This window comes from Diabrotica undecimpunctata, chromosome 6 (genome assembly GCF_040954645.1).
Source record: "Diabrotica undecimpunctata isolate CICGRU chromosome 6, icDiaUnde3, whole genome shotgun sequence".
Classification (NCBI taxonomy): Eukaryota; Metazoa; Arthropoda; class Insecta; order Coleoptera; family Chrysomelidae; genus Diabrotica; species Diabrotica undecimpunctata.
This window is the reverse complement of record NC_092808.1, coordinates 835,722-856,275: the sequence shown is the minus strand read 5'-3', so window position 1 is coordinate 856,275 and position 20,554 is coordinate 835,722. Positions and strand designations below refer to the sequence as shown.

At 33.1% G+C, this 20,554-nt stretch overlaps 1 non-coding gene across 1 annotated transcript; it reads left to right on the top strand.

Moving 5' to 3' along the window:
* The first annotated feature begins 20,268 nt into the window (after nt 1-20,268).
* Nucleotides 20,269-20,340, top strand: TRNAD-GUC (transfer RNA aspartic acid (anticodon GUC)). The gene has a single exon. It is a non-coding gene; the product is annotated as a tRNA-Asp (tRNA).
* The last annotated feature ends 214 nt before the right edge of the window (nt 20,341-20,554 follow it).

The window sequence follows — 20,554 nt, the reverse complement described above, 5'->3', positions numbered from 1 at the left end:
CGTGAACTAGGAAAAAGATAGTTTAATTATTATACTATAATGTCAACTGTAACTTTTTATACTGATGATCTTAAATTAAATTTCACAGCATAGTTCATCTATTTAGAGTTAATCCAATACACAATTTATGATTCAACTAAAACTGATTAATGTCTTGAGTGGTGAGACACCCTGTATAATATCGATTACCGCAGTCGTTCGACAAAAGGGAAAGGGTGAACTGTTTAGTTGGTTTTATAGTGAAAGACTCAAAACATTAGACATTGAATCGATTTTTGTGTGATAGGTACGGCCAGAGTCTCGAGTTTCATTTCACCTGCAAATTTCGCGGATTCCACCGTCTGCATACACTCAGCGCTCAAAATACACGTGATCGTTGACCGAACACACACCGGCGTGCCGTAAATGTTGACAAAAAATATTTATCTTCGTTATCTACACGTGTTTTTGATAAAAATTATGGCGTTTTATAAGTAATAAAAGTATAAGTACAAGCATTATCTTTCTAACGCTATTACTATATGGATGTAAATGCTTTACCTAGCTTTTACATCCATATAAAAGAGTAGTGAACTTTTGTTTAATGAATTGAACTTTTTTTCTTCTTCTTCTTTTTCTTCCTCTTTATAAACAATTCTGCTTGTTCATTGGAGGATTAAAACCTCTATGCAATATCCTCACTCCATCTTTTGCGCGGTCGTCCGATACTTGACGACACGAGTCTTCTCCATTCTGCTTATGTGGGTATTCCATACTTTTTTTCTATTTTGTGTCGATTTATTTATACACTGTACGTTAAATTTTCTTCTTATCTCTTCAGTTCTCTTTCAATCTCTCAGCGTATTTTCTGTAATTCTTCTCAGTACTCTTATTTCTGCCATTTCTTGACTTCATATCAGTTTTAATATGTCTGTTTCGCCACATAGTGTTTTTAAGGCATCCTGTCAATTTATTTGCTTTTTGTACTTGATCTCCCACTTCTTCGTCCAGGTCTCCATAGCTAGACGGTGTACTTCCCAGGTATTTTATTTCCATTACTTGTTCAATACTGATGCCATAAATTTCTATTTTACATCTGGTTGGTTCTTTGCTGACAACTATTGTAATTGTCTGAGATGAGATTGTCATATTAAATTCTTTTGCTCTTACGTTAAATCTGTGGACTAGTCTTTGCAGACTATCTTAATCTTGGGCTATCAATATTGCGTCGTCTGCGTAACAGAGTATTTTTATTTCTTTGTTTTCCATTCTGTATCCTCTTCCTTTGTTAACGCTTTTGATCATTTCATCCATCATTAAATTGAAGAGCATGGGGCTAAATAAATCCCCTTGTCTTATTCCGCTGCCTACGTCTATAGGTTCTGTAAGTTGTCAATCTATTCTGACTTCCAATTTGTTGCTGGTAGATGTTTTGATAGTTTTTATAATATTTAGAGGAACTTCTCTATTATAAAGAAGACGGATTACATCTTTGTGTCTTACTCTGTCAAACGCTTTCTTTAGGTCAGTCAGACACAGAAATGCTGGTGTAGTATACTCTAGTGATTTCTCAGTAATTTGCTTTATAACGAATATTGCATCTGTACACTTCCACTACGAATACATTGTTGTTCATCTGCTAAACTTATGTTCTGATTTATTAGCAATTTTAGTTGTAAGTTTTAGCGTAGTATTTAATAAGTTTATACCTCTGTAGTTCTCTGGCTGTTTTCATCTCCTTTTTTGAATAGTAGAATTAGTTCGCTCGTTCTCCATTCTTCTGGTATTTTATTGTGTTTTATAATTTTAATAATTAACGATGTTAATTGTTCTACCATTGCTGCTCCACTGTATAACACTGTTATGGAAACAAATTCATTCAAATCTAAAATTTTCTTACGGACTGTAGGAAAGAGAGGAAGCAAAGGGGTATATTGTACTCTTCGTCAAAATGTTTATCTTCTTGGATACCATCAGAGAAGCCGGCTATAGAAAAACCTTTCTTAACTGTAACAGAAGGAAGAAGCAGCTGTAATCCAGAGAAGTGCATTGTATAAATTTACGTTTTTTTCGTAATTCTCGAAATCACATCTACTGTCACATCTAATTTGAAATTCTGAATTATTCCTTGATCTAAGGACTGGCAATGTGAAATAGTGTTGGGTAGCAGGAAGACTATATTGTAATAATCTTAATTTTCTGTCATTGCTGCTCCACAATATTTCAGTAATTCGTTTGGTATCCCGTCTTTACCTCTTCTGCTTTTGTTCTGTTCTTCAGGTTTTCAAGTGTTTTCCAAACTTCCTGTATATTTATATTAAGTTCTTTATTTGTGGTAATTTTTGGTGTTTCTAGTTCTAGCGTCATTTGTTCTTCCTCTGCATAGATTTTTTTTAGGTTATCAATTTAGGAACTTTTTTGACTATATTTATTTACAGTCTATATCATTACAGAGTATTAAATAACTGTGTTACTGGTTTTGGTCATGAAAGATTGGTCATCAATCCAATGCTGTCTCACCTTATTCTATTTTGGTTTAGTCTTGAAGTAGGTCTTACGGCCAGGTTTTATCTAGTCTCTCAGCCACACGGCTGGACCATTGTTAAATAATTCCCTAACTAGCTTATTTTCGTTGTGAATGGTACGATAAATTATAAATAATAAAGAAAGGTGAAAAAAATAAATTAAAAGTCAAGTGCGCGAGGATATAACCAAATAACATGAAGAAAAAAAATATGCGTTGGAATGTTGGACCCCTAAGAAAATCGACGAAAAGAGCATATATGCGTTTAAGATGTTCTGCTGAAGACGTAGGCTGAAAATTTCTATAGCGTGCAGAACAAATGTGTCAATACTGGAACAACTGATCTATTTTGGACACATCTTTTGAAGAAATTGCCTAGAAAAACTCATAATACAGGCTTTTGTGAAAGGTAAAAGAGCCAGAGGAAGATCCTCTATAAGGTATACCGACAATTGTCTAAACTGTTGGCGTTTCACTATCAGAATGTTCAAGGTTAGCGGAAGATCGAGAAAATTGGAGAAAAATCGCAAGAGCAACTTATAATAACTTATACACGGTATCTGTGTCAGGTTAGAAAAACAGTAGAGATGGTTAAAACAATGTTCATCCCATTAAAAATTCTTCGTAGTTCAGTTTTATCTGTTGCTTAAGCTTTGACATAAGGAATTGCCTGTGAAGGTTGATTTATTGTAGTTATGAGGTATTTTACACCTCACAATTATTTAAATTTGTTATTAATTTCATAGTTGAACCTACTTCAGAGTAGAAACAAGTTGATTGTCCCATTTCTTTCTAACTAACATTTCTACTTCTGTTGTTGAGTATTATTGCCATCTATGTTGCCTTAATACGCGATGAAACATATTTAAATAATTATAATCTTAGTTTATCATCAATTTTCCTATTTTTAGGTTATCGCAACAGAATGATTAGGCCTATAAATATTATTTACTAGATAACATCAGTGGTTTCAGCTTGTTAGTCTGATAATTCATATCTAATCACGAATTGTTAGAATGTCAGGTTGTATCCAAATAATGACGTTATTATTTATATTAATGTATACAAAAAGTAATAATTTGTTCTGGCATCCTAATGCGATAACTACTTTCTATGGGAATAAGCCACAATTTAAGTTTAAAATAAGAAAGAAAGAACAAAGAATTGTATTTATAAAATACCTTGTGAATGCGATCATTTTTATTTAGGCATCAAGACCATTAAATGTTAGAATAAATGAATATGTAAACAAGTATGGAAAAATGAACATAGGGTTCAATGGAAAAATTCAAGTTTAGTCCTAAAAGAAACATATGACAAAGAGAGAAAAATTAAAACAGCGCCTCTAATTATGCTAAATGAGAGCAATTGTGTCAATTGCAATGCAAATTCCTCGGCAAAATGCAGTAGCTGCTGGTTACCCATATTAAAAGAGCAAGTCAATAAAAAGAAAATACCACTATTAGCAAATAACATATCTAGGATACATCATTTATGTTTTTAAATGACATAGTAAATTTATAAATATGGAAACATTTAAAAATGACAACAAATCGATCCATTTATGTTATGTACAAGCATAGTTAGTTCGTTTTCTAGTTACACAATTAAATAATTTGAAGTCATTTTTTGTAAACACAAACAAAGACTGTTTCCAAAAATGTTTAACAGGTAACTAATATTATTATTTCACAACATATCAACTGGGGTCTAAGCTAACGAAGAAATTGGCAAGAGGTACATACATGTGATTATAGATTTAACAAAACTAAAGAAATTTTGTGTGTGAAAGGTGTGACAATAGTGTCTGTTCTATGGGATCCAACTATGACACCACTGAACCACTAGGTCACGTAAAACGGTGGTCCAGAGCATCAAAATCAAAAGAAAATGTAGTACAGCCAAAATTGTTTGCTTCCTACAAATCTGTAATGGGTGGAGCAGATACGCATGATCAGTGCCATATCATTATCGAATAAGTATAAAAGGTAAAAAGTGGTGTTCGGTTTTATTTACGTACTTTCTTGACATGGTTATGACTAATACCTGGAAACTTGATCAAATTTTTACTGAAAATGTGACGGATCGCATTCCGTCGTCATATAGTACGTAGTTATTTGAAAGATGGTGTTACTTCCAGAAAAGAACACAAAGAAAAAAAAGCTGTTCAAGTTTGTTTCAAAAAAAGTTCAAGCGTTCACTGAAGGCTTTTATTTTCTGTGAAAACTGTAAAAACAGTTAAACTGGTCTGTGTATCATATTAAGGATAGGTAGACATTCGAAAACTGTGAAAAAGCAATATGTATTAAAAAAGGATGTTTTGAAATGGATGTGATAGCAATTAATGCATCTTAGAACAACAGAGATGTAAATACATTAGAAAGCTTCTACGAACTCCAGAATACAGTAAACGAATTTCCACAAAATGAATATATGTTCATTATGGGTGACTAAACGCCCGCGTTAAGTCCGCATGAAGAAAGAACAAGAATGTAATTTTTTTTAAAGATAAATACAAAAATATAACACAAGAAGTAATAACGCTTTTTTTAAAATATTGCATACTCTGTCAGCAAAAACCCAGTTCAAAAAGAAAAGGTCTTGTTGTAAAACCTGTGATATTTTCTAAAATGAATAATCGGTGTTAAGTTGATTTGATCGACACGCAATCCGAAGCTGATGAACCATTTCGTTTCATCTTTGTATATCAGGATCACCTTACAAAATTCGTGCAATTAAAATCTTTAACTTCATAGAAGGCAGATAAAGTAGCTACACATTTGGTAGAAATTTTCTGCATTTTTGGAGCACCTTCAATACTCCAATCAGATAATGGCCGTGAGTTCGTTTTCATTAACACAGTAGTAAATGAACCGAAAAATATGTGGCCGGATTTAAAAGTTGTTCATGGAAAGCCTCGGTAGTTGTAAGGAAGCTTCGAAAGGGCTAATCGTGACATTCAGGATATGCTAATAACGTGGATGCAAACAAATAATACATCTAAATGGTCTGAAGGCCTTAAATTTATACAATTAATGAATAACAGAAATTCTCTACGAAGTAATGTTTGGGTCGAAAATAAAAGTTAGTCTATCGGATTCTATCTTTCCAAAGGACTGTATTAATGAAATAGATACAGAAGAAGATCTTCAACATTTATTAGATGAAGTGAATAGTGCACAATGTGACAATAATAATAGCAAAATTGCTGGAACAAATATCAGACTCTCATAATAATGATAAGAGAACTACTACAGGTATATTGTAAAGTCATGGGTAGTAAATAATTATTGACAACTTATTAAACGACAACTTTAACTCTTCTGTAAACATTGTTCCTTCAGTTATCACAGAAGTCTCTAACAAATATGAAGTACCAAACGAAACCAAACATTCCAAAACATCTGTAAATATTATGCCCCCAGCTACGACAGAAATCGATGAAACAAACGAAGTATAAAACAAAAACAACAATTCCTCTTCTTCTTCTCGTGCCACTCCTAACGGAGATTGGAAATCATCATGGCCACTGCGACTTTGTTAGCAGCGCGCCTAAAAAGTTCAATCGAACTACACCCGAACCATTCACGTAGATTACGAAGCCACGATATTTTTCTTCTTCCCACACTTCTTTTGCCCTTAATTTTGCCCTGCATGATATTTCTTAAAAGTTCGTACTTTTCACCTCTCACAATGTGCCCCAAGTATTCAATTAACAATTCCTAGTATCCTGTAAATCTTCTTCCTCCAGTTAATTCAGAAGTCGAAGAAACTTCGACTTTCGTTTAATTTGAAAATTAAACAAATCTAAAGAAACGTTAAATGAGAATCTTATACCAAATAACAGCCTAATTTTTTGTGGTGTTTGTGAGTTTGAATGGTCGAACGGTTGCGTGGGTATCTCGTGCAATATGTTTGTTCATACAGACTGATGTGCTGAAATTAACGAAAATAATAGAAATGATATAAGGTGCCTAATATGTTGACAAAAGAAATCTATTATCGAAAATAGATTTCAAGTAAAAGATGGTTTGCTTCAATAACCAAAAAAAAAATTATACTAAATTCCAATAAGTTATTACCGGATGCAAAAATTGGTGGTACTGTTAGATTACCGGTCTCCGATGTTGATAGAGGACGAGATGATGCAAGAAATATATTAGGCGTTGTTGTGACAGTTATAGATAAAATGTATTACAAAATCGGGACAGAAAAGGGCACCCCTTATTGCTACTGAAAAAGTGTCAGTTGTTGAAACATCTCTTCGTGAGATTGCAGCGACTTCATCTCTATGTGGTGGTCAAGGATACAAAATATACTCATGAAAAACCAAATGTGGTTCAAAAAAGTGCTACTGTAAGGTAGCTAATATTTTATGCAAGTCTAAGTGCCACGGAAGTTTGTCATGATTGAATAAGTAGCAGGTAGTTTTTATACAATTGGCAACGTTGTAATATTTTCTAACACATTATTTAACATTAACCAAGGAGAATACTTAAACTCGACATTAACCTGTTAATGTCAATATACCTGAATTTCGTACAACATTAACATTACATTTCGTTTAAAGTCAAGATTAACCGGTTAATGTCGAGATTAACCATTTTCGAAGTTTGACCGTAACAAAATCCCTACCTATGTGACAAATATTTCACAGTTAATTATCAAAATGTTCAGACATATACCTAAAACAGAAGTACAACCTCGGAGATGAAGCTGAAAGTGCCACCAACAATAAATGATCAAAATATTGTAACTACAAACAGAAAGATATAAAAAATATCTAAGAATAAAGAAAAGAGTGAAGGGGTGAACATTTTGTGAAATATTTTTATATAAATGTAATAAAGAACTTTATCATATGCTACTATTAAATCAATAATACAACTACCAATTTTACGTACAGAGGTACTTATTGAAAAATACGTTTGTCTGATAAAAAAAGTCTTTTTAAATATTTTTTAAGAGGTTATGATTTTCACTTCAAATTGCTAAATGTTTTATAAAAATGTTTTAAATTTTTCATCAAATCAGAAACTACGAAAAAATGATAAGAAGATTCAAAATGTAACATTTTTCTGAATACTAGTCTACTTTCTTAAAAAATGATAAAGAAAACTACAAACTAAATAAAAAAAATTAATTAAAACTTTTAAAACATTTAAAAAGTGAATATAGATATTATATATAATAAATATTAATTCACTTTTTAATGTATTAATATCTTGTGATAAATTTTTGTCTTTACCACAAATATAACGTTTTCGAAATTGTTTAAAATAATAAATATGTCAAAGGCAGGTCCAACTTATAAATGATAATACACATCATACCGTACCAAGTCACACAACTCAACTAAACAGCACGTTTTTCGCGAAATTTCCATCGCCAGCGACCTGATGAAGATTAGAAATATTTAGTCGAAACGTCGTCTTGAACTTTTGACCCGTGACACTAAATAACACTAATATTGCAGTTAAAACTTACCAAAATTGGTAGTGCCAGACTTGTAGACGCCACACTGTCTGTTCACTATGTGAACGTCGCGACGTTCAGAGGCGCCCGTTGCCACCCCTTGCGCACGACGCACCCCCCGCAGCCAGCCCCTCGAGTTTCAACCCGAAGAGCGCCACGCCGCCCGGTTCCATCCCCACCTCGATACGGCCGGACGACGCTATTCGTCACTACATTTTGTTTTACTAGATATGTTACAGGGATTTTTTTCGGTTTTTTTTGGAAATTAATAAGGCTTTTTGGGGCGTTGCTGCTTCTACCGGGTGAACAAATTACGATGACCCCAGCAAACACCCTACTGTGTACCCAGCGGCTCAAATCGACTTATGATTTCTAAAAAACACTGCAAACGATCGGTAAAAATACTACAACCCTTGTAATGAACTACGAACAGTACAAGTTGACAAGAAAAGCGTAAGATTTGACCAATAATTACATTGGTAATCTATTTCAGATAAATATACTACAATTTTTCTCCAAATTAAATATAAAAATATCTACAAGCTAAAATAGAAAAAGTTTTATAGTACCTATAAGAATGCTATTTATTAAAAATCGCCAACCTATGCATTTGAGTAAATTCCATTTTAACACTACAAGAAGCTTTTGCAAACAGTTGTTATTTAGTATGACATGAATAAGAAATTTTTATGGCGAAGTAACAATATATACTGTTACAAAATTTGCGACTGTGAACTTCCTTAAGTAAAGAAAAAAAATTAAAGGCGTGGCGTAAAATAAGAAAAACTGCTAAAAAAAATTCGCATGTCGCATTAATCCAAGAGCTCTGGATGTTTTATCTCCAAGTGATTGTCTGTCTGGTCTGATAGACTGTACTAACAGCTTCCAGGAAAAAAGGACACATAAGTTGGCTTTAGAGGACTAAGAAAAAAAATAGCAAAAGTTACGAAGAACGAAATGATAACAACTAACTGAATGATACTTTTGAACGTACATACAGAGCAACATAGAAAAAACAACTGATAAAATCAAAACCTGTAAAAATCATTCAAACAGGAACTAATAGAACCAAAACACGAAAAAAAGGATACGTGTATTGACTATCTAAAAAAGCTCTATGAAGAGGAAGAACAAGCGACGCTAGAACCGGAAACAAATGAAATTACCACAAATGAAGAACTTAATATAAATATACAGGAAGTTCGGAAAAGACTTGAAACCCTGAAGAACAGAAAAGCAGCATGTAAAGACGGGATACCAAACGAATTACTGAAATATTGTGGAGCAGCAATGACAGAACAATTAACAATATTAATTAATAAAATTATAAAAACACAATAAAATACCGGAAGAATGAAGAACAAGCGGATTAATTCTACTATTCAAAAAAGGGGATAAAAAAACAGCCAGTAAACTACAGAGGTATAAACTTGTTAAATACTACGCTAAACCTTACAACTAAAATTTTACAAGTGCTAATAAATCAGAGGATAAGTTTAGCAGACGAACAACAGGGTTTTCATAGTGGAAGATCGTTTGCTAGGTAATATTCGTTATAAGCAAATTACTGAGAAATCACTAGGGTATAATAGATCAACACTACAGGTCGTCCACCAACAAGATGGTCTGATGACATAAAACGGATCGACAAAAATTGGATGCAAACAGCACAAAACAGAAATACATGGAAAAGACTGAGGGAGACCTATATCCAGCAGTGGATAGATCCGGGTTAAATGATGATAATAGATCAGCATTTCTGTGTTTGATTGACCTAAAGAAAGCGTTTGACAGAGTAAGACTCAAAGATATAATCCATCTTCTGTATAATAGAGAAGTTTCCCTAAATATTATAAAAAGCTATCGAAAGCATCTACCAAAACAACAAAATAGAAGTCAGAATACATGGACAACTTACAGAACCTATAGAAATAGGCAGCTAAATAAGACAAGTGGATTTATTGAGCCCCATGATCTTCAAATTAATCATGGATGAATTCATCAAAAACGTTCACAAAGGAAGATAATACAGAATGGGAAACGAAGAAATAAAAATACTCTGTTATGTAGACGACGCAATATTGATATCCCAAAATAAAGATAGTCTGCAGAGAAAACTAAAACGATAGTAGTCAGCAAAACACCTGAAACTAGCTATGGAGACCTGGACAAAGAAGTGAGAGATCAAGTACAAAAAGCAAATAGACTGGCAGGATAACTTAATAACACTATATGGCGAAACAGACACATTAACACTGAGATGAAGTTAAGAATTTATAAAGCCAGTGTAAGACCAATAATGGCATATGCCTCAGAAACAAAACCCGACACAGCCACAACGCAAAGGCTTCTGGAAACGGTAGAGATGAGAGTACTGAGAAGAATTACAGGATATACGCTGGCAGATCAAAAGAGAAGTGAAGACATTAGAAGAAAATGTAACGTACAGTGTATAAATGAATGAACACAATATAGAAAAAAAGAATGGAATAACCAAATAAAATTTACGAAAGTGGTATAACACGACTACCACTGAACTGTTCCGCGCTGCAATAAATAAAGTAAAGCCAACATCCGGAACGGATAGGCACTTTAAGAAGAAGAAGAACCAAATAAGCAGATTGGAGGAGACCCGTGTCGTCAAAATAGCAAGAGATAAGTCACCAATCGGCAGAAGAAGTATCGGATAACCACGCAAAAGATGAAGGATAGCCTTCCATAGAGGTATTATTCTGCCAATGAACAAGCAAAATTACTTACAAAGAGGAAGAAGAAGAGGAAGAAAAATCATTGGCTTGATAATTAATGCGAGAATACAACAAAAGAAAAAAATGAAGCCTAGAGAGAGATGCGTACCCGGTGAACTAGAACAAATGTAGATAATTACCAGACAACGAGAAAAGGAAAAGTTGATACACACAAGAAAAAAACGAAAACAATTAAATAAGGAACTTAAAGATATAAAAAATCTCAACAGAGAAAAATAATTTAGAGCATTCTATAAAAAATTTCATCAGATATCGTAAAACATATTAAGACAGGACGACGTCTGAGGTGGATAAGGCATGTAATGTGGATGGAACAAAATGACCCAGCTAGAAAAACGCTCCTTGATAGATCCTTTGGTCAAAGAAGAAGAGAAACACCCAGAATAAGGTTCCTTGATACCATTGATGAAGACATGAGAAATATAAGAATACACGTACTTGATATTTATGGACGACATGAGAGAAATTATTGGGGAGGCTAGGACCTCCGCAGGGTTGTAAAGCCAAAACAATGATGAATGTAAAATTTAATAGAAAACTTTCAAAGAAATATTTCAAAATTTTGATAAGGTGAAGCAGTTGGTTTATTTCGTCTATCAAGTTATTTTTTACCAAAACAATATGAAGATATAGACGCGACTTCAGAGTTATATAGCACGAAGTATGCGAAGATATGAAACAAATATATGAAATGGAATTTATTTTATTAAAAAAATATTTGGAATTTTAAATTCAAATACATTTGTCTTAAAAATATGACATTTTTTAAATAAATAATGCATTGCCGACAATGAGAAGATAAAACAAAAGGGGGGATACCAAGAATTGAGGCCAAAATTCCATAACTAAATCTAACGAAGTTTGATACAAAAAATATGTTCGGTAATATGATTGCATTTTGAAAATCTTCAGACCTTATTGAAAACACATTATAAAATAACATACTGTGACAAATTGCTGATGCATTGTCCCACATAACAAAAAGAAAATAAGAAGTAGGAAAGCCTTACGATAAAGGAATCAACAAGTTAAAATGCAGTTATTAAAAAAAAAACGAGAATGGTAAATATTCAAAATGCAAAATAAAACATAAAAAACAAAAAATATATAGAGAAGCTTGAAAATAAAAAAAAATGATTTTAAGGCAAACCCATCAGTATTCATTGATCACTTTATTAATAAAATTTAAAATGATTTAGATTTTAAGAAAATACCATAAGCCATAAGCCTCAATCCAATCTAGCAAAATGAGAAGAAGAGGAAGAAAACGTAACGTGGCCAGAGAATTAGATGGTAATGTAATACAAAGGTTCACAAGAATCGCAAAGAATACACCTAGAACGATACAAATGACATAAATATTCAACAACTAAATAACATATGAACATTGCGAAGATCGTAGTGTTGAAAGGCAGCTCCTCAGTAATTAACAATATTCAAATAGTAGAGATGACTTGAATTAGGCAAGTACAGGTCCAGAATCAGATTTAATTAATGGTAGAATAATTATATCTAAAAATAAGAAAATAATTACTAAATAGTTGCTTTAGCTTCCTAACAAAATCTTCAATAAAGACGTCTTAGCAGAAGACTGACTAAAATCAACTTTTTTATATACCAATCCTTAGAATCTTTAATCATGTGATAAATAACTAAAATAAACCAATAAAGCTTTAGGAATCCACAACATGAAAATATTCCTTAAAAAATGCTAAAAATAAATTATAATAAAATGCTATAAAGGTTGAGGAGATCAGCCATTTTTATTATGCCTTCAAATAGCAGAACAAAAATGTTTGAACGACGAAAAAAAATGTTTTGTGGATTTTGAAAAAGCTTTTGCCCAGTTCCTCGCAAGACTCAGGCACACAAATTAACAGTCAAAAAATGGATTTTTTATCAAACAATTATTAAAGTAGCGGAATATGGAAATATATTTTCCGGAGTAATCCCCAGCTTTAGACAAAATACGGCACTGCTAGAAGAAGCTAAAAGACAGATCATTTTTTTTTAAGCAAGGAGCCAAACGGAGAATACTTACTAGATTTAATGCAGTCAGATTGTCAGAAAACTAGCGATTTTGTGGAATAAATACTTTTAATATTTATTTAAACTTGCCTTTAAACACAACCCTATGTATAGTGTTCGAGAATTAGAGCGACAACGAAAAAAACGAAAAACATGTATGTTACAATAACGAAATACTGAATTTAAATATCCATATTTTAATCATAAACATTAAAAACTGGTCAAAACATGTTACATTATTTGATAATTATTCAATATCAATGAATAAACTCATTCAGTAATATTATAATGACATTATAATTAAATTAGTGGCTGTACTAGATTAAAATATGATCTGAACAAACTCAACATGCGATCTAAAAAGAACTTTTCATAGTTAAAAATCCATCATGACTTACTTCTTAGACATAACCTCAACTTATCGGGTGAAAGGGTGGAAGTCACGGTTTTTTCACGCACTTTTTGATCAAAATCAGGTGTCTTTGTTGCAACTCTGGAAAACTGATAGTAACGACAGACAGTGGGGTGGGTTCGAGCAACGTACGTGTTCAGATCGATTTTTGGTGGTGGTGCATGCGCAGACTAGTCGCGGGAATTCGAATTGTGGAAAACCGCAAGGGTACGGGGTTTAGCGAAAGTTAGAAGAGATGTAATTAAAGATGGAAATATGTAGATACTTTTAAAATATAAATAAAAAAATAGATGATGTATTCTTGAAATGTTCACATATATTATAATGGTTTGCAAAGGCAGCGCACGTGCGTTGTTTTTTTCCAAGACAAAGATTACAAATTCGTTTTTTTGCCTATACTTCTGAAACAGTTAGTTGTGTCAAAAAATAGGTGGGAGAAAGTGTGTATTTTGATTTTAAACCTAAAAAAAAATAAGAATATACCCTCATATGAGACCAATATACATAATGGAAGAGCCTATTTAACATAAATAAATAAATAAATAAATAAATAAATAATAGCTTTATTACCCAACAGTTTCCCATTTCTAGGGTAAAAATTTAAGATACATTTTTAATTAGTATACAATCATTAGTAGGTGATACAAAAATATCAAGTAAAAAAATAAGTGCAAAAAGTAAGTAGGTAAAAAACAAAATAAAGAGTGAGAACAATATAATTAAACAAATCCCTACGTATATAAGAAATAAAAAAAAAATACACAAAAAAAATTAACAATCTAATGTACTCCATAAACCAGTGCGGTATCAACCAGATTATTAATTGAGCATGAGAAAATATCACAATGGTTGCATATTTTGTTATAATTATTGCACATAATATAAATGGGTGACTTCAGTAACATATTTGTTCTCGCACGTGGACAAGTAAACACTATAGTCGACCTGGAAGTAATTCTTGGCACATTAAATCTAATTTGACCTAATATATCACTGCAGTCAATACAGTTGTGTAACAACTTATATAAAAATGAAACCGAAAATATAATTCTTCTTAACTCTAAACTTACAATATTAAACCTGTTACATAACAAATCGTAATCATAACCATGGACAGGATATACTCCATCAACCTTAAAAGCTAAATATTTTAAAAGTTTCCGTTGTACCTTTTCAATCTGTTGCATATAACATTTATAAATGGGATACCAAATTAAGCTACAATATTCTAGTTTTGTTCGCACCAGCGATAGATACAGCAGTTTAATCGGTCTTATATCGCTAAAATTTCTACAGTTTCTGATGATAAAACCGTACATTTTCATAGCATCGGATACTTTCTGCTCAATATGGTTGTTAAAGGTTAATTTTGAATCAAATATAACTCCTAAATCTTTAATGCTATTACATTTTTCAAGATCTGACCCCTGAATTACATAATTAAAATCAACCTTATTTTCTCTTCTAGAGTAACTTACTACTTTACACTTATTGACATTAAGAAAAAGTTTGTTTTTTACACACCAAGTATCTATATAATTTAGATCGTTCTGTAAATCTATACAGTTAGCAATTGTTTTAATTTCACAGTATATTTTAAGATCATCCGCAAAACACAATTTTCTGTTATTGATATCTAAAAATAAATCATTGATATATAATAGGAACAACAATGGACCTAAATTTGATCCCTGTGGAACACCGGATGTAGTACAGATTAATTCTGATATGAAACCATTATAGGATACAAATTGGTTCCTACCTATTAGGTGACAATATAACATAGGTGACAATGACAGGTGATAGGCGACAGGTGACTATCCGACAATTTGACAATATTTGTTTTTTGTGACTCATGTACTCAAATATGTGGAAAATGTGCGAAAGAAAAACAGATATATGTATTCTCACCGAGACCAAGAAAAAGGGAAAAGGAAATGAAGAGATGGGAGAATATATACGTATCTACAGTGAAGTGAGTAAAGATAACAGAGCTAAGAGGGGAGTCTCTATTGCCATTCAAAAAAATCTTAAAAACAATATTAAATCGTGGACTGAAATATGAACAATTGCTAATACTAGAAATGAAAAAGAATGGGCACAACATCGTAATTATCGGAGTGTATGCCCCAAATGAAGACGCAGATCCAGAAAGTAAAGACGATTTCTACAACAAGATGAATGAAATACTCTCTGAAGTAAAAAAAAACTGTAAAATCTTTATACTAGGATATTTAAACGGCAGAGTATAGAGAGAAGAAAACACCAGAGTCGTAGAAAGATATGGGGAACAAATAACCAATGACAACGGAATGCGTCTTAGAGATTTTATATGAAACAGTGTCTCTCAAAATTATGAATGGATTTTTTCAACATAGAGACATCCACAAATTTACATGGATATAACCTACTAGGAATCTGTGCTCGATAATCGGCTATGTAATCCAACGTCAAACTTCCCAGCTGAAAACAACTGACGTAAGGGTATACCGTAATAACACTCAAGTACAGAATATAGAAAAGGGGCAAGAAGTAACATCCCCTAAATATAACCCAGAAAACTTAAAAGAAGAGTCAAGGAAATTTCTTTACAAATTACGACTGGCCACAAAATTACAAAATGTGGATTGATAAAATGTATCAGTGGAAGAATTATACCAGCAACTTAAAAAATGCATTCATGAGGCTGCAAGTGAAGCTTTGATGTATAAAGACAAACATAAAACAAAAAATTAAGTATAATTAAGTAAGTAAAAAATCAATGGTAATTTCTTAGTAGCCATTGAAGAAAGAGAAACATTTTTCTTACAAACGCTTTTAGCTTTTCCAACACCATTTCGGTAATTGGGTTCACCTTGGACTAGAACATTGTTGCCTTTTTTGTAAAAAATAAACTGTTTGGCCTTATTAAATTCAACACATCCATAACCACTAATTTCTACGATAACAGGCATTTTTTTAATGTCTGTTTCTATAAGGCCGAAAATACGATCGGGCGGAATAAAGGAATGACCGAAGATCGGAAAAATGAATACTACTACTAATATCGGTTTACAGCGTTTCCGACGCCTTCCGACTCCTAACCGCCATTCTTCTCTATTCAGCCATAGGCCTAGAGGGATTTCTCTTTCCTCTACTACTCTTGTAGTTCTTTTTCAATTCCCTCTCTCCAGCTTTTTCTCGGCCTTCCTCTTTTCCTTCTCCCTTGTGGTGTCCACGTCAAAATCTGTTTTGGAATCCTGTCATCTGGCATTCTCTGTACATGGCCGTACCATATTAACTGTTTTGTTTTTATGTCATCAACTATTATATGCGTGACTCCCATCATTTCACGTATTCTCTCATTTGGTATCCGATCTCTTCTTGATTTTCCTGCTGCTCTTCTCCAGAAGTCCATTTCTGTTGCTAGTAACAGTTTCTCTGTTCTTTGTTTCATTTGCCAAACTTCGCTGCCGTATGTGATTACACTTTTAAGTATGGTGTTGTATATGAGTTGTTTGATCGCTTTAGATATTGTTTGGTCCCACAGAATTCCGTTCATCATGGATATGGCTTTTCTACCCTGTATGTTTCTGTCTTTTATAGCAGCATCGGGTGTTCCATCTTGAGTTATCTTCATACCCAGGTACTTGTATTCATCACAGTTTCTAATTTCTACCCCATCGTCTAATATAATGGACTGTTTTGTCCCTCCAATACACATGGCTTCAGTTTTCTTAATGTTGACTTCGAGACCCCATTTGTTATATTCTTCTATTAGCTTCCGAGTCATGTAACTCAAGTCGTCATGATCCTGAGCAATCAGTATTTGGTCATCAGCGAAACATAAGGTGTACAGTGTAGTCTCGTCATTGAGAGGAATTCCCATGCCATTACATTTTCTTTTCCACAGCTTGAGTGCTTGTTCCAGATAAATGTTGAAAAGGGTAGGCGAAATACAGCAACCCTGCTTTAGTCCTTTCGTGACCTTAAATTTAAGGAAAAATGAATTCAATTTGTTTAATATGATTCGGCGATTCTTCTAGAAGCCAATAAGCCAACAGTGTCATCATATTCGAATTTTTATTTTGGCCGCAGCAACCATCAGCGAACAACCGTACTGTTTTTATGTTGACATCAAAATCAAAATTCTTTAGAGCATGTTGCAAAGCTGACGTTATTGTATTAGAATCTTTTCGATAGCCAGTTTCTGTCCATACGTAAGAAAATACATTTGCTGGTCTTAGTTTATCGGTAGAAGTTCCAGCAATAACTGTAAAATTATTATAGTTTAATTGCTGGCTGAAATATACTGCTTGATCACGCAGCCTAGGTAGTGCTGTTTTTTTTCTCAGTCGAACGAAAAGTAAGTTGTGTTGGGTTTTGAAGTTTTAAGGAGTTTGAAAAAAGCTTTTTCTTTTACGATATGAACACGATACTCAGTGGCTAACTTTTGCCGAACAGCTGCTACTTTCAACTGCTCCTTTTTTCTCAAGCAAGTGGAGCAACAATCAGTCAGCGGAGTTCCAAAAGCGATGTTGTAGTTAACATTCACATGCTTTCGAAAATAACTAAACTTTACATGCATAGGCTGAGGCACTCTTCGAATATTAAAAGTTTCTGAAAATTCAAGTCACACGGCAAGTAGACCCTCACGTTTGTCTTGCTTCTGCAGTAATGAGTCCCTGTACTTCTTATTTTTTGGTGCAGTTTCGTTTTTCATCATTGCCACCTCTTCGTTTCCTGGGTAGCTCCCCAGCAGGGCCGCCGCTACCATGTGTGCCAAGTGTGCACCGCACACGGGCGGCCAACAATAGGGGCGGCCAAAAGCAGTCCACTGATGATAATACTTTTTTAAAACGAAAATAATTAAATAGTAATGATTCAGATAATTCTGTGAACTCTAATATTCCAAACAATAATAATTATTCAGTACGTGATAATACTTAAATGCGTTTCATTTATCATGTATACTTCTTTTTTTCATCCTAATCTAAAAAAAATGTCAGAAAATATTATTTATTGTATGAACTGCCACCCTTTTGCAGGTACAGTTATAAAGCAGTTTCGGGAATACTTTTTAATTCAAAGCGGCTGGCGGCTTTCGGACTTCAGTTATTTGAGATTTCACACGTAGATACTTTACAAGAATTTAGGCAAGTGGTTGTAAAGTTTCTTTTATAATATTGTTCCTATGGTTATGTTTATAGATGGGTTATTATGTCTTATGTTCAGTCTTAGTTGAGAATTAGATGAATTTAGACAAGCTTTTGATAAACGATTTTGTTTGTAAAATATAGTAGTGTACCCGTTTCTTTTGCACAGTAGGTACTGTATTTCGAAGTAACGTCGAGATCAGAGAAATTTTATTCGTATACGCGTTACGGCTACATATTATTTGGAGAAACATTATTTGGACAACTTATTTGCAGTGTTTTTGGATTTATTTTGTTAAATTCGCCCAGCTTCGTTCTTAAGTGATAATTTCAAAATGTCCGAATGAAAAAGAAAACGACTCCCAGGTTTTTAATATAGAAAAATAAAAGAGGCAAAAACTGAGGAGAAAAAAAACTTGGGCATGCGGTGCCAAAGCGGTGCACTGGAATCATTTTTTGATGAAAAACATACATGAAAATATAGAAGACTCGGATATAAATTTAGGACCTTCAACTTCAAGCGATGTCCAAACCATAGAAAAAAGTACCAAACAATTGAATATTCCTGTGGATAGAGACGGATGATTTGATGACAATAATAGCGATAGTGCGAGTGGTGATGCTGAAACGCCTGAACCTGAAACCACCAACCAAGACAGAATAATTAATGTTCCAGTTAATCTGGATTGCAGTGTAGGAAGCTCCAGCATATACTTGGTTTCAGATGATCCCGGAAAATGGCCTGCAAATATGAATCCAAGTGAAATTCAATTTGTTGTTGAAAATTTTTCTCAGCAAATTACAAAAATTAACTTCCCCAGAGATACAAATAATAGCAAATTTTCAGAAACTTATTATTATCGCACATTACCTAATCAAGACCAAATTTATCGCCCGTGGTTTAGCTATTATTTTAAAAAGACATGAATCCGGTGCAGCTCATATAATTTATTCTCAAAAACTGTTTAAACTATCTACAACATTAAAAAAAGGATTAACAGTTGACTCTGCTCATAAAAAATTATATGAAATGGAGAAAAAACATTGGGGCGCACGTAGAACAAATAACAATTGAAGTAAGATGTGTTTCTGCTTTCTGCAATGTTATCTATAGAACATGAAGTGTGTGTGACATTGGACATTAAAGATATTGTCAAAAAGTTTTCCGAGACGAAAGCCCGAAAAGTGCGTTTTTAGTTTTTTTATGTGTTTATGTTTCTATTCACGGTTTATTTTAATTAAATGGACATTTAAATTAGGATATTAGGATATACATATTCTGGACGTTGGATCATGGTTATTAAATTAGGATAATGGACGTTTAAATTAGGATATTAGGATATACATTAGGATAATATATGGACGTTGGATCATGGAGATTAGTCTAAATGTTCAAGTAAGTACTTATCTATTTACAAATTATTATTGTTATATTATGCATCTTCTGCACATTTCTTTAAATAATAGTATGTATGTCTAAAGTGTTGGAAGGGGGCGGCAAATATTAAGTTGCACACGGGCGGCCAATACCTTAGTGGCGGCCCTGCTCCCCAGTGATAACAAAATTTCTTACAATTCTTTGTAGATATGCGGTCCTTCTTTAAATTTGTGATTCCTAAAAATGACTTGGCAAGTACTCTAATCATCTTACTTTCACTCAAACGTACATGGTATTTTATCGACACTGCAGCATGATTCGATTTCCCTTTGTTGAAAATTTGTTTTTTCAGCACAGATGCTCTAGTAGCGAGTTCTGCAAATAACTGTAATTTTCTCGACAGTATTTGTACAATTCGATTCCTATTTAAAATTGAAATAAACTTATAAAAAAAATAGTTTTCGAAACTTTTGTCGATTAGCGAGTTTTGCAATTGAATGGCGTATTTTACTATTATAGTCCTTGGTATATCAACAACTATATATGAACAACGGAAAATTTTTATCAAGTCCTCGGTAGTATAGTGGTCAGTATCCCCGCCTGTCACGCGGGAGACCGGGGTTCGATTCCCCGCCGGGGAGGACTTTTTTTTATTTTCTTTTAATTATTTTAATGATTTACAAGTTTCGATAAATTGACATGGTCTAAAAGCATACCGGAAAGATCCACATATTTATTTTTATTAAAATATTTTAATATCATTTAATATCAATAAACATTTTTTTGCTCGTGATGACTACAGGGTGTTTTAAAAAGGTATGTCATAAATTAAATCACGCATTCCGGGGACAAAAA